General features: G+C 40.5%; 1 non-coding gene across 1 annotated transcript; it reads left to right on the top strand.

Annotated features, from left to right (window-relative positions):
* Positions 1-6,134: 6,134 nt before the first annotated feature.
* LOC116644154 lies at positions 6,135-6,304 on the top strand. The gene has a single exon (XR_004301706.1). It is a non-coding gene; the product is annotated as a U1 spliceosomal RNA (small nuclear RNA).
* Positions 6,305-14,596: the final 8,292 nt, after the last annotated feature.

The following is a 14,596-nucleotide window of genomic DNA, read 5'->3' as shown; positions in this document are numbered from 1 at the left end:
TGTGTGTGTGTGTGTGTGTGTGTGTTTACATTTTTATCTGTCAGAATAGCTCTAGTAAAATCTCAATGATGATTTTTTAAATCATGATTGATGTAATGTCTTGATTGAAATGTTACTTTTGATTTATGTATGAAAAAAAAACAGCCAAATTAATCCACAGTGGTGGTTCTCAAACTTCGCCATGTATTAGAATAAGCTATTTAATTTTAGAAGTTCTGATGCTGAGGCTGCAGCCCATTCCAGTGAAATATCTGAGATTGGAAACTAGTCATCCATATTTTCTGAAGCCCCTTGCCACATTGATTCCAATGTGTAGCCAAGTTTGGGGCCAGTCATCCGAACTGGCTACTTGTGGTGCTGACTGTGGGTTGACAGCACAGGTAATATCTGCAAGCTTGTCAGAAATGCAGTGTCCTTGGCTCCTTCCTAGACCTACGGATTCAGAATATGATCTGGACCAGTACTTCCCAAACTTTACTGTGCCTTCCAATAATCTTGGCATCTTTGTCAAAAGGAAGATTTGGATTCAGTTGTTAAGTCATAGAGCCTGAGACTCTGCATTTCTAATACTCTAACAAGGATAATAATGCCTACAGCTATTGATCTGACAAGGATAATTATGGCTATGGCTATTAAGTAACTACTACGTACCAAACGATGAACTAAGAGGTGTTTTGGGGTTTTTTTTTACAAGTTCTTTGTAGAACTATGATAATTTGTATTTAAAGAATAAATTGAGGTTTAGAGAGGTAAAAACATATGGCTCCAAGCTGCTCAGCTTACCCTATGTCAAAGACTCTCATCCTTCAGAGGGATTATGAGTCACCCAATGTGGTCACTATATGTATAAATTATGAAATATTCTGTTTCAGTGTGGTTGAGGTGAGGAGACCCAATAATCTGTTATCACCTCAAGAGACGGTCTGAGTCTCTTCCTAAGTTTCAAATAATGGCACCAAAGCAACAGGATAGAACTGTAAAGTGATTCTCAAAGAACATGCCAAATGAATCCAGAAGGATTTCTACTTAGTAACACTTTATTAGTATTGGTAATATACAGTTAACTGTATATACTTAAAGTAACAAGGCATTCTACTGAAATGAATTTTTCAAGGGATGAGCTTCTTAGATTTTTAATAAATGGCAAGACACCATCATTGTGCTTACCACTCTGAGACATTCAAAGTAAGTGTGATACACAGCATGTCCATGAAAACCACTTTTATAGGTGACAGATATAAACCCATAAAGTAGTTCAGTAATAACACAGGGTGGCATAGGGTAGATGCCAAATGAGCGTAGAGGCAGTACTCATAATGATAGTAGCTACCACTTATTGAAGGACTATTTTGTGGCAGATGTTTTATATAAATTGCCTCATTCAATCACTACAATCTATGTAAAGTTATAATTAATATTCCTATTTTACAGATAAGGTAAAGGAAGCTCAAGGAGTTATGTGATTTTTCCAAGGACTTACAGATATTAAATGCCAAACTGGGATTGCAAACCCAGGTCTGTGTGACTCCAAATGAAATTCTATTTCTAGAATGCCTTATTGCCTCTCCTACACCATACTACCTCCTCCTATTCTTGGAGGTCCGTGAAGGAAAATATGCAGCAACAAAGAAAACTTTGTGGAGACATTTTACGTGAGCTGTTTTCATAAAGACTGCTGGGATTTAGATAAACAGAGAAGGGGCAAAAAGAGAAATTGAGCCAGGAAAAGAATGACTGGGGAGCAGTATCAGGAAGCAAGGGGGTATTCAAGTTTGATATGAATAGCCTGTTTGGGGAAGAAATATAGGGGTGGAGTGCATAAGCTAAGTTCATTTTGAAGGACCTTAAAAATCAATCTCAAGGATATTGCAGTCAAATGCTCTACCACTGAGCTATACCCCCAATCTCAAGGATATTGGTCTAAGGACAATGTGGTCTCAGAAGTTTTCAGGAAAGGGAGAGAAATGACTGTGGAGTTTCCATAAAATGAATAAGGGAGGGGGGTGGGAGGATGGGTTAGCCTGGTGATGGGTATTAAAGAGGGCACGTTCTGCATGGAGCACTGGGTGTTATGCACAAACAATGAATCATGGAACACTACATCAAAAACTAATGATGTAATGTATGGTGATTAACATAACAATAAAAAAGAAAAAAAATGAATAAAACTCCAGTGTGATGGTTTATAGGGTGTGAAAGGAAGGAATTTGTGAAGTACTCTATTAAACCACATTGGAGCTTTGAGGAAATAGTAAGACAATCACATTTTCAGAGCAGAGGGCTTCTTTATGGAAATGGAAATATAAAACAGTAATGTCTCGATAGTTCCAAGTTGTAGAGATCGAAGGGATTTGGAATCTTCTCTACTCAGTGGAAAACCATTATGAAAGTCAGTCTAGGAGAGACAGGAAGCAGAAAGACCTCTTAGAAAACAATGAAGTTTGGGGCACCTGGGTGGCTCAGTCGTTAAGCTCAGGACCCATCTAAGGCACCCAGGCATGGAGGTCAATATCACTCAACACTTGAATTTTATTTAAACCTTCTCCAACTCCAACTGGGCAGGGAGGTGATGAACATTAAGACTGCATATGCCTCTGCTTACATCTAACATTGCTTTTCTGGAAGGAAACAAATAAACAAAACAATGGAATTCTGGAGACCTGGATACATCATCTATAAATTGCATACACCTGAGCAAGTCATTTCATCATTCTGTTTCAGTTTCTCACCTGTCAATGGACAATGAAAGGCAATAATTTCTTAATCTATTTACTGATTTATTTCATGCACTGAAGACCTTACTGTATACCAAGGATTGTGTTTAGTGCTGAAGAGCAGCAGGGAATAACACAGATTCTAGCCTACATGAAGTTTAGAGATTATCAGGTGAAATTATATCTTGATATATAATTATCAAGCTGATAATTATAAAAATAATCCTATTTAATAATGCTAAGATCTCAATGCTTTAGTGAGGCTTTCTAGAGTGAAAGGATCTCTAAACATAGACAATATGATAAAAAATTAAGCAATTTTATGGTGCCTGGGTGTTGCAGTCGGATAAGCATGTGACTCATGGTTTCTGCTCAGGTCGTGATCTCAGGGTTGTGAGATCAAGCCCAGAGTCAGGCTCTGCACTCAGCTCAGAGTCTGCTTAAGACTCTCTCTCCCTCTGCTCCTCCCCACTTCTCAAGTAAATAAATAAATCTTTAAAAAAATATATTAAAAATTAAGCAATTTTAAGGTCAGGGGAAGAAAGCTAAATTTTATTGAGCACTACTATCTATTAGGTAGAATACTAGGATCTTTATATGTATATTCTGATTTAATTGTTTCCTCAAAGCACACATTATTTGCTATTATGTATGTTTTCCCATAAAAGAATAAAAGCTCAGGGAAATTAATTAACTTGCCCAGATTCATCATATTTTGGTACTTAAGAAGCCAAATTCTGGAGTTAGACTACATGGGTTCAAATCCTAGTTCTGTCTCTACTCTCTGTGAACCTGGAAAGTTACTTACATTTCCTATATCTCAGTTTTCTTATCCATAAATTGAGGATAATAACATTATCTGTATCATATGGCTGTTGTGAGAATTAAATGAGTTTGTTGTACCTGACGAAAAGAAAGTGTTATATAAATATTAACTTCTATATTATTTTTAATATTAGGTGGCTTGACAGTTAATTTCATGCATCACCTTGGCAAGGCCATGGTGCCCATTTGCTTCATCAAACATCAGACTAGATGTTGCTGTCTAGGTATTTTTTTAGATGTACTTAATATCTAAATCAGTAGACTTTCCATAAAGCAGATTACTCTCCATAATGTGGGTGGGCCTCACCCAATCAGTTCAAGGCCCTAACAGGAAAGACTGAGTTTTCCTGATGGCAAAGGAATTCAGGCTCAAGACTGCAACATAGAAACCCTGCCTGAGTTTCCGGTCTGCTTGGCTTACTCCATGGATTTTGGACTTGTCAGTCCCCACAATAGGGACTATCTTCTTGGTTCGGTTTCTTTGGAGACCCTGATGAATATAGCCATACAGGCTGAATGTGAATCCCACTCAGATTGCCAAGGTTGGTGCAAAGTTTCAATGGACTTTCCTGTAGTTAAACCTGAAGATATTCAATTTGTGCTGCCCTCTTTTACCAATCTGGTTTTCAAAAAAACGAACAAAGATTTTGATGAGTTTTCACTGAAAAAGGCAGTGGCAGTCAAGTCCAAAGAGACCTGACTATAGGTCTGTTCTCTTCATAATCCAGAACGTTCCTTCCCCAAAGGCTTTGTACCGTGAATAGGGGCACATGTGACAAGTCATATTTCTTTCATAATAGAGAGAAAAGTTTAAAATGAGATTCTAGACTTTCATTAGTTTTTCTGCTGCCCTAATTTCTTTTCCTCCTTTGCTTTCACACCAGCTGCAGACTTTAATTAAACTGTGGCAAGTCTGCTAAACTTGGCGGGCTTTCCAGAGAAAACAAGGGCATCTCCTCCCAGGGCAGATCTTTCCCTGAGTCCTCCAGCTTGCATTTATTTTCCCAACTGTCTGGATTAGTGGCTAGAAACCTTGCACGACCTCACATCTCATTTCCTCCTCCCTTTGTTCTCTTCTACTTAGCGGATTTTGCAGAAGTTCCTAAGCTGTGTATTACTGCCAAGACTAAATCAAAGTAATATTTCATTGCTATAATTATGGTAAATTACTACACTGGTTTGTCATTTTGATTCTTTATTTTAAAGCACCATTCATAGCCACAGGATAAAACCATCATATCTGTATTTATGGATTAAATTAATGCACCTCTTTATTACGGACAATGATAAAATGGAAGGTGAAAAGGAAGCACAATCTTATTAGGCTGTAGACAATGACAAATATATTATGCCATCTCAAAATGCTCCTGAAACTCAGTGGCTATGTACACTGGGCTCTGCTTTCCACAACCATCTTGGGATTACTAAACAGTGTGGTACGGAGAGCTGAAACTCACAGGAAGCTCAGCACTGCTTATGTGGCAAGGTTTCTTAAATACACCGGTTTATTTATTTTTTATTTAAAAGACCAACATTGTCTTCTGCAAAGCTTATTTTGCAAGCTGCATCACTGGACTCTTTCCTTCCACCTTTATTTATATTTTATTTTATTTTATTTTATTTTATTTTATTTTATTTATTTATTTATTTATTTATTTATTTATTTATTGAAAGAGAGAGAGAGCCCAAGCAGAGGGGAAGGGAGAGAGAGAATCCCAAGTAGGCTCCACACCCAGCATGAGGCCCGACACGGGGCTCGATCTTACAACCCTAAGATCATGACCTGAGCTGAAATCAAAAATCAGATGCTTAACTGAGCCATCCAGGTGCTCCAACTTCTACCTTTACATAATAGCAGACAGTTTATAGGAAAATTCTAGAAAATGTTTATGTAAAGATACTGCCACCTGAATAAATGAGAAGGTTCAATGACTAGACAAGTGACTCCTTCTGCTGAAGAGTGATAATACTGGAAACAGGGGTAAGGATACTGGGAAATGCTGAAGAAAAGGTTTTCAAACGCAAAGAGGTGAGATCAGGAGGTCCAGGAGAGCAAGAATTGAAAGAAACTTGAAATTAGTCTCATCCTAACACCTAACCAGGATTTGCCTCTCTCAAGTGATTGGGCATCAGCTTATCCATCCTGGTTAGGCACTGGATAGAAGTAATTTCAATAAATAGTCACTGAGTATCTACCATGTGTCTGGCACTCAACTAGGCATCAGAATGTAGCTATAACTACACAAGAGAGAAATGGGGCCTGCCTGCATGATTTTTAAGGAAAGAAAAGAGACACATTAAATCAATAGTCTTTAAATAGCTGATTATATTTAGAATTTTTAGAAGTTCTATTAAAAAAATAAACAAAAAACCAATACAGGATATAGTTACCTGGCAAGGGAGATACCATGATCACAAAGGTGGTTTTTCAGGGTGAGTCTTTTTTTTTTTTTTTTTTTTAAAGATTTTATTTATTTATTTGACAGAGAGAGACACAGTGAGAGAGGGAACACAAGCAGGGGGAGTGGGAGAGGGAGAAGCAGGCTTCCTGCCGAGCAGGGAGCCCGATGTGGGACTCGATCCCAGGACCCTGGGATCATGACCTGAGCCGAAGGCAGACACTTAACGACTGAGCCACCCAGGCGCCCTTCAGGGTGAGTCTTATCCACTAGACTCCAAATGTGCTGACCTGTGATATCCCCAAATGTGGGAAACTCCACCGCATAATTTGTGGTAGTAGGGGACTGCATTTGTGCTTTCCCCTGTTTAGTTCTGGCCAAGGAAAGAACGTTTCATTTTCTGTTTTGGTGTGGGTTTTTGTTTAAGCCTGAGCCCTTGTTGGGTCATTTTTGAAGAAAATTAATTTGTTTAGGAAGCTGAAAACAAACAAACACAGGATATTATGAAAGCACATCACAGGATGGGGGTTGTTTTGGCTGGTTGAAAAACTCAAAGAAAACCCCCATTGAGGAAGTGAATTTTCAAGCCTACAAATGAGTAAGGCTTCGCACAGACTGTTCTCTCTGCCTGGAACTCCTCCCTTCCCTACACATGGCCAAGGACCTAAGGTTGGAGGAAGCCTAATGAAAGCGAAGAGAGGTGAGCTTGGAGGACAGTGATGGAGGAGAACAGGGCCATGGGGTGAGGGGGTCAAGTGGGTCTTAGGAAGATTGTGCCAGGAACTCACGCACCACATGAAGTTTGAATTTTATTTTCAGAACAAAGAGAAGCAACTTAAACATTTTAAGCCGAATGAATAACGTGATGAATTTGCAATTTAAAAAGGTGCCCTCTTTTGAGAACGGGGCACTGGTAGAAGAGCAGGTTTGGGACAATTTGAAGGTAACCTCATTGGCATCGAGGGCCTGCTATGTGACAAGCAGCGCAGTCTGTGCATAGTTAACTCTCTTAACCTTTGCCTCCACTCCGTGGGGCAGGGATTCAGGGCCGGTTTCATGGGCAAAGTCTCCACACTCAGCTCAGTCAAAAAGTGCCTGACACTCAGAAGGGCTCTGCACTGGGGGCTCAAGGCTCTGTGGTGCCTATCTTGAAATTCCTAGTAATTTGATTATTGACTATATTTTATAAGCAGAATTCAGTGGGACAATGGAGCATGCACGGGACCTGGGAGCCTCAGCTCACAAATGGTCTTGCCACCCCAGCCTCTCTGCCTCAGCTGCCTGCTCCCAGCACCCTGGGCCCCACCAGACCTCCCCTACTCTATCCTGGCCCCATGACCACTGACACTCTCACCGCCCTGGGCAGTGACCCAATGGTGCTGGTCTGAAAAGACCTTCATCCCACCGTCATCCATTGTCCGGGACAGGGGCCGCCCCTCCTCCAGCATGTAGGATGGAGCTCAGGCTCATGGTGGCAGCCGTCCCTGCTCACTGCCTGGGGCTGGCAGCACCCCTGTGTGTTTGATGGGTGACCTGTCAAGGACAATCTTCTCACCCTGATTCAGGTAGCAGACATAGTTTAGATTTAGAACTCTGTCTAATGCCTGTTTATGAAATTCTGACCTATGGACAGATAGGATAGATTCTAGATAGATAGATGGAGTTCTAAATCTAAATTATGATGTCTCATAAGAAAATCTGGAAGCCAATTCACGTGTCAAGGACCTTGGGGATCTTTTTGATGGGAATGGTCACATTAATAACAAACATATGAACACTTTTTATATGGCAGACCTAAATCTAAGCTCATCACATGCACTATCTCAATATACTCTATAACTAACCTTAAAATCTGTTGTTACCTCCATTTGACAGATAAAGGGTCAAGTCCTAGAGAGTTAAGTAACTTGGCCGAGACAACACGGCTTCATTTGCAGAAATAAGATTTAATACAAATCAAGATAAATTCCAGGCCACAGCTCATTACCAGCGTGGGCACCAGTTCCCAATCAGCCCAGCCTGCCCTTTTACCCAGTTGGGAAGAGCAAAGCCAGAGAGCCTAGAAATTTTCCTAAAGTTCTTAGAGGGTAATAATTGGACAATCAATACTAGAACCCTGTCTGTTTCTTAATGCAAAACTCTTTGCTTTATAAATGATAACATCGGAAGCCCCTGCATAGCCATTGACCTCGGCTTTATCTGAGAGAATTTCTGCTAACAGGAGTTAAGAACCCACTTTGTCTGTGTCCACAGCATGTAGGGGTGCGAGGTGGAGCCCCTCTTCATTAGTTCACCTTGGGAGGAAGGAGGGCATCTGTAAACCGGCCAGTGAGTGGTACTTCCCAGAGTCCTCTGAGTCCAGAGCAAGTCCCCTGATGAGTGGGACAGCTGGGCTCTCCAGGACTCTCGAGGCAATGCCCTGGCCCAGAAATTGCTGGATGAGTGTGATGTAGCTTTCCTTTCAAGGGCCATGTTGAGGTGAGTACACTGATGAGGAGCCTCTAACCTCTATGCCCTCATATCGACCCCACCTTCACGTAGACAAGCAAGAATAAACACAAAACAAGTAAACATACAAAACAAATACAAAGGATATAGATCAGGGCTTATGGACCTGTAATAAGTTCCAAAAAGGCCCCATGAATACACCAACTCAACTTGTCATAATCATTCATTCATTCAGTAATTTTTAAAAATATGTATGTTTATGTATTGCCGTTCTACTAGGTATCACACCGTGTTCCGGGTGTTGAGGGTTATAGCAGGAAACAGAGCAGAAAATGTAATGCTCTCCTGGATCTGATATTCTAGTTAGGAAGTGACATGATACTTAAATGTATAATATGTCTATTGGTGATCAATATCATAAAGAAAAGTAAGCAGATAAACACAAAAAGGAAGGCAGGGCAGCAAGCAAAGCGCTATTTTCATAGGGGATCAGGGAAAGCTTATCTTTCTGTTCTATTTGGGCAAAAACCTGAAAGCAGTAAAGGGCTAAGCTACCTACTTAGCCAAGGGAAGAAAGCTCCAGAAAGCATTCCAGCAAAGGGCAAAATCCCTGAGGCAAAAGCTTGCTTATCATGTGCAAGGAAGTGTAAGGAGGCCAGTGTGGCTGGAGCAGAATGAACAGGTGCAGGGGAAGAATGAAGCCAGACAGGTGATGGTTATGGGGCAGGGACATCATGTAAAGCTTTGTAGGCCAAAGCAAGGACTTTGCCTTTAACTTCAAGATGGGAAACCACCTGAAGGTTTTGAACACAATGGTTGAGTGATCTGAACAGACTCACCCTGGCCACCGTGCTGGGGAGACACTGACCTAGGTTGAGAGGGGTGAAGGCAGAAGGTGGGGGATCCAGTTTAGAAATGAGGTGATGACCCAAATTAGAAATGACGGTCCACAGGGGTGGTGATGAAAGAGTTGAAAAGGAGGTAGGTTCGGGGTCTATCTGAAGGCAGAGCCAACAGGATTTGCTCTGGCTGTGAGGAGTAGGAGGAAAAAGGTGATTGCCGGATTTTGGCCTGAGCCGCCAGTGGTGACAGGAATGGATTGTGAGAGCTCAGTGTCGGATGTGTTAAGCTTGAGGTGCCTATTAGATATCAAAAAGGAGATGTTGAGTAGACAAGTTTATATATAGTCTGTGGTTTGGGAGGGAACATCTTGGCTAGAAATAAAAATTTGTAGTTTTTAGCATATTGATGGTATTTAAAGTTGTACCACTGAATAAAATCACACAGGGAGAAATGTACTCAGAAAAAAAAACATAATTAAAATGTGAATACCATGCTGTATATATTATATACATTTAGGATATTATATGTATAATGTATATGATCTATGCATTAGTTTAAGAAATCGTATAATTATCTCTGCAAGGTAGGTATTATTCATCTCATTTCACAAATGGGAAATGCAGGAAGGTCAAGTGGCTTACCTAAATTAATTCAAGTAGCAAATGACAAAATGGGACTCAGATCCAAGATACCACACTCCTTTAGTACAATGGCCTTGATGACTGTAGGCTCTGAACACCACAGTTTATCCTAAGTGTGTGTTCTTTTCTTTCCTGAGATTGGACATATTCCTAGGCGCCAGTCCCCTAAGTGCAAAGCATCCGAGAGAAGCTGCAAAAGGATAGTGATCATTGTTTTAACATCCTCAGCCCTCTTTACTGGCAGAATCTTCTCATTCAGTCTCCCGCCTGGCCAAGTATCCAGCAGGGACCTCAAGAAAGGAGGCCATTGGAACTGAATGATTTTGTGGCAGAAGAAAAGGACCATAGAGTTTTATGCACAACCCAAACCTAAATGTTCCTACAGTTTGTAGCTGATGCCAAAAGGCCAGGCTTTGCCCTAGGGGCCGCTGTGAGCAGTGGGATGCAGGGCTGGTAGGAGAATGCCTCTGACCCCCTCGGGGCAGGGCCCCTTGGCAGCAGGGTGGCCTCCAGCCCAAGCTCTCCAAGGGTGGCTCCCTCTGCTTCCTAACCTGGACACTGGTGGGATTCTTGTGTTTGGTTCAGTTCAACTTCCTCTCTCTCTTTCCTGAATGCACCAGTTTTTACAGTGTTCACAGATGTTAATTAATGTAGACCTCTCTTCCTGAACAGCCGGGGTGTCTTTAGTGAAGTTATAGATTTTCTTTCTCAATTGCTCTGGAGTCACCCCGAGGCTATTAATTTGTGCTATTAGCTGTGGGTGATTTCAAAATCCATATTGATAATGCTGAGGCTGTGGTGGCTGCCTGCTCCATGGGCTGTGGGTAAACAAGCCGTAGCCTCCTCTGTCACCTTTGTTGCAGCCCGAGTTTTCTGGGAGCCAAGCTGCTCGGGTCATTGTTATAGGAATCCTGTTCCACGGATGACTCGGAGACAACAGCTGGTTTTTATAATGTTTTAGAAAATAGCAATAGTCATAGTGACAATAATGATAAGTTAATATAATAAATTAACAATATTTTGTGGCTAATCATATTAATTTGCATTGACTAATCATTGATTATTTATATCGGTTAGCAATAAAATAATTTTTTTTAAAGATTTTATTTATTTATTTGACAGAGAGATAGAGAGAGAGCACAAGTAGGCAGAGAGAGAGGGAGAAGCAGACTCTCCACTGAGCAGGGAGCCTGACGCAGGGCTCAATCCCAGGACCCTGGGATCATGACCTGAGCCGAAGGCAGCCGCTTAACTGACTGAGCCACCCAGGCGCCCCAGCAATAAAATAATTTTAATAAACAACAATGACAGTCACTTTTATGATAATTCACTTATGGAGTAACTCCTACTTCCAAGGCATTGTACTAAGCAATATTTTTTTTTTTCATCAAATCCTCATACTTCTATAAGAGATGAGAGATGTGAAGTTAGAAAGTTTATGCAGTTTGTCCCATCGCATAGTCAGTGGCTGGGGCTCCCACATGTGTCTAAGTCCCAAGCCAGCATTCTTGGGTTTAAATATTAGTCCTACAGACTGGCTGCTTCCCAAGAACTTGAAGGCACTTGTTAACATGCAGATGACCACACTCCTCTCTAGATTCATTCAGTCAGGACCTCTGTGGCAGGACCCCAAAATCTATAGTCGTAACAAGCTCTCCAAATGATACTCACATATGCGCACCTGGTAACCTCTGTTTAATGGCTTTTGGCCACCACATTTTATGAGTGGGGGACTCTTGAACCAGACTGCTTGACTATAAAGCACAAATTCGTCACTTATTTGCTGTACTTCATCGACAAAGTTACTTAATCTAAATTTTGCCTCAGTTTGTTCATCTCGTAAAGGAAGCATAATAATAGTACATATTTTAACATCTTGCTCAATACCCACGTTTTGAGCATTTACTGTGTGTTAGGATGAGATGAATTAACACGTGTCATGGTTTTTTGACTGTGCCAGACTCACAGGGAGTGTTCGTTATCATCAATACATTAGTCTTTAGCATTGTGAATCAGAGACCACAGCTGCCTATGGGCTCAGAGCAAATGCCCTTGTATTTTTAATTCTTGAAGATAAAACTATAGTTTAAGTGTGGGCAGAGTAGATGCCTGTCACCTTGACAACTGAGCAGGATTGGCAATTCAAAGACCTCAGTTGGAACTTGTATTCTATCCCTTTCTATCCTGTGACTATAATAAAGTCACATAACTCTTTTAACTCAGCTGTAAAATGGATTAATAGCACTTACCATGCACTACTGTGAGAAGACAGCAGACATGAAAGTGCCCATCTTGATCCTGATGGTGGTTAAATGTGGCACGTGAGCAACTGTTGACTTCAAGAAGCGCTAGACAGGGCTCCTCTCTCTGATAAATCTGTGCCTTCTCACCGAGCAAGGCCTGCTCTCCTCCTTGGGAATCCAGCATGAAGGATTTATTATTTGGGGTTAAGGTATTATTTCGGGTTAGAATGTAAATGCTACAGACATTTTACACAGAAGCGTCTCCCCATTGAATGAGCCAATAGCCAGGCATGGATCTCAGGGAGGATCAGACATAGACTCCGCCTGCTGTAGTTAACTAACATTAGAGAGGAATATCAGTGTAGACAGCATGCACAGCAGAGTGAGCGTAAACATGCTCCAACAGATGTTGCTCAGTAAATAAACGTGCTCAAAGATTTTAAAGCAGAAATTTAAATGTCCTACTTTTCCCCTCCTTTGCTTCCTGAAGTTATCATTTTTATGTGTTTTATTTATTTAAAGAATCCACATTTTAAGTGTTTGTGTTTTTCCTTTTGTTTTTTTGTTTTTAGGTTGGCATGGCTGGTGTGACGTTGACAAGTGAGACTAGAAAATCTAGAAGGAGGAAGTCAAAACCGCCCAGAAACTCTCCACGTACAGATAAAAATACATCAGCCTGTTTCCTTCTGATTATTTTCTATGATTGTATAATCTTTGCAATGTCAAGGTCTTTCTGATGTATAATGCTGCTTTCTTCTTTTTACACCCATTATTTGTATCATAAGCTTTCCTCATCTTTAGAAATCATTTAAACACAGCATTTTATTGACAGTCACAGGGTAGATGTGTCATAATTTCCTCAAACAACCTACTCTTGTTTGACATTTTAGTAGCTTCAAATTTACACTCATTGTAAAAATGGTTGCATTGAACATGATAATGTGTAAATCTTTGTCTTCATCTGCACTTCTAATTATAATATTTACTTCGGAAATCTTCCTCAAATAGGGCTCTCAAGTCCATTTCCTTAAGCCTACTGATACCCCAACATACTTTCCAAGAAGGTGGCCCCAATCTCTACTCCACCAGCAGTATATTAAAGTGCCCAATTAATGAAACCTTCCAGAAACCGTCTTTTTACAAATGGTAAAAAGGTTGAGATCATCATAAAACTTGAACCAGTCAATATGAAGTTAATCCAGCTTTACTATATATATACATATATTTTTGCTGATTAGTAATCATGTACATTAACTGGTCTAATTTGAATCCCACCCACAGAATTTGGGATAGAAATAAATGACTAAGAATCAGACTGGAACAACTTCAAGTCCACATAGTGAGAGGATATCCAACCAACCTGATTTCTGTGTGTGTGTGTGTGTGTGTGTGTGTGTGTGTGTGATTCTCTGCTTCTCTCCTCATTCTCTATTCTATTCACTATTCCACAAATATTTATTGAGCACCTACTAGAATCATCTGTTGATTCAATAAGTAATTACTGGACACAGGGCACCAACCAGATTATAAAACAACACAGGGCAAATAAGGCAAATATGTCCTCAAGGAGCTTCCATCTAATTGAACAAATAATTACAAGTATCGTAAATTCTAGGTGAGATAGAATGTCAAATCTATCTGGGATATGAAGGATGACTAGTCATGGGTTAGCTGCAATGTAGATATGAGGAAGGAACAGGACATACAAAGAACTTGAAAAAGGAAAGCAGGTGACATACTTGAGGGAACTAGAAGAATCCCAGTGTGGCTATAGCACTGAGGACAGGGGTGAAGCAGAGTGCCAGGTTTGGAAGAAGAGGATGTTGGCATAGGTCAGACTTCACAGGCTATTTAAAACTCAACATTTTGGCTCCAGCACCGAACACGACAGAATGCTTGAAGTGTTTTATAAGAGAGAAATGAAACGATCAGATTTCAATCTCAAAAGACAACTCCAGCTTCTGTTTAGAGAATAAATTGAAGAAAGAAAAGAGTGCAAACCTAGTGGTCCTTTAGCAGGTTAATGCAATCCAGGAGAGAGATAATGATGGTTTGGACCCCAGGAGGTGGCAGCCATAATGGATGGAGATGGGTGATCTTAATATCAGTAATCATAGTGGCAAAGCTTTTTGCTATTTAATCCCTTACACAGCTGCTGAAAAATCTTTCCCCTTGTCCCTTCTCCCTTGCTCAGTGAGGATAAGGGATTGCTGATCACCGTTCATTCTGTAAGATCTTTTTCCACATAAGATCTACATTACAAAGTTTCTCTTGCTCTTTCTTTTCCTTGGGTCACATAATCACATTTCCTTTTATCTTAACTCTCAGGGTATACCAGTTCAAATTCTTTAAACTGTTTTTAAAAAAAAAAAATACTTTTAGGAGATGGTGGAAGGAAAGCCCCAAGCTTTAAAAGGTAAATGTGAATTTGTCATTTTCCCATTACGCAAGGGCACTCGTATGATATTTTCCTTGGTTACTGT

This window comes from Phoca vitulina, unplaced genomic scaffold (genome assembly GCF_004348235.1).
Source record: "Phoca vitulina isolate PV1807 unplaced genomic scaffold, GSC_HSeal_1.0 scaffold28, whole genome shotgun sequence".
In the NCBI taxonomy this organism is placed as follows: domain Eukaryota; kingdom Metazoa; phylum Chordata; class Mammalia; order Carnivora; family Phocidae; genus Phoca; species Phoca vitulina.
Note: the sequence above shows the minus strand (reverse complement) of the source record. Positions and strands in the feature narration are given on the sequence as shown.